The sequence below is a fragment of the Papilio xuthus genome, unplaced genomic scaffold, assembly GCF_000836235.2.
Source record: "Papilio xuthus unplaced genomic scaffold, Pxut_1.1 DF825734.1, whole genome shotgun sequence".
Lineage (NCBI taxonomy): Eukaryota > Metazoa > Arthropoda > Insecta > Lepidoptera > Papilionidae > Papilio > Papilio xuthus.
In genome coordinates, this window is record NW_013532915.1 from 1 (window position 1) to 684 (window position 684).

Below are 684 nucleotides of genomic sequence, written 5' to 3' on the forward strand. Positions count from 1 at the left end.
ATTGTTTGGAATGGGTAAGAAGGCTGGCTTTCCATAGCATACTAAACTATACCAAGCTTTTTTTTAATCAAAATAATTAAGTTGTTGTTAATTTTTTTTTTTTTCCCTGTGGAAAAATCTTGGTAAATTTGAATACTTGTGAATATTTGTGTGACATTCTTTAGGCCAGCTGGTGTGTTTGAATTCGAGAAGTTTGCGGGTGGCACCCGAGCTCTCATGGACTGTGTTGTAAAGGCAACCAACAGTGGTGCTGTTACTATTATTGGTAAGATAAATTTAATCTTAATTATTTGAATTTTTATTAAATATAATGCACATGTAAAGTTTAAACTCAATTTTAAAATTGACTTCAATGTTCAAGTTCTAGTCTTCCATTATTTTTTTTTCTGATTTGTGGATTGTGATTAGTTTACTTGACAATTAAATTCCTTATTAAAATTAATTGTAATTGTGATGCTAACATAAACCAAAAAAAATCCGTTTTTAACCAGGTGGCGGTGACACGGCCACATGTTGCGCGAAGTGGGGCACTGAAGACAAGGTCTCCCACGTTTCCACTGGCGGCGGCGCCTCCCTTGAACTGCTCGAAGGTTCGTTAACTTTATATTACATGTCTTTCATCATCATCATCATCAGCTCACTATACGTCCCCGCCGAGGGGCACGGAGCCTACCCTAAGTTGAG

General features: G+C 36.8%; 1 long non-coding RNA gene across 1 annotated transcript; it reads left to right on the forward strand.

The window, feature by feature from the left end:
• LOC106125914 (uncharacterized) lies at window positions 1-586 on the forward strand. The gene is made up of 3 exons (XR_001228299.1): window positions 1-14; window positions 165-265; window positions 492-586. It is a non-coding gene; the product is annotated as an uncharacterized LOC106125914 (long non-coding RNA).
• Window positions 587-684: the final 98 nt, after the last annotated feature.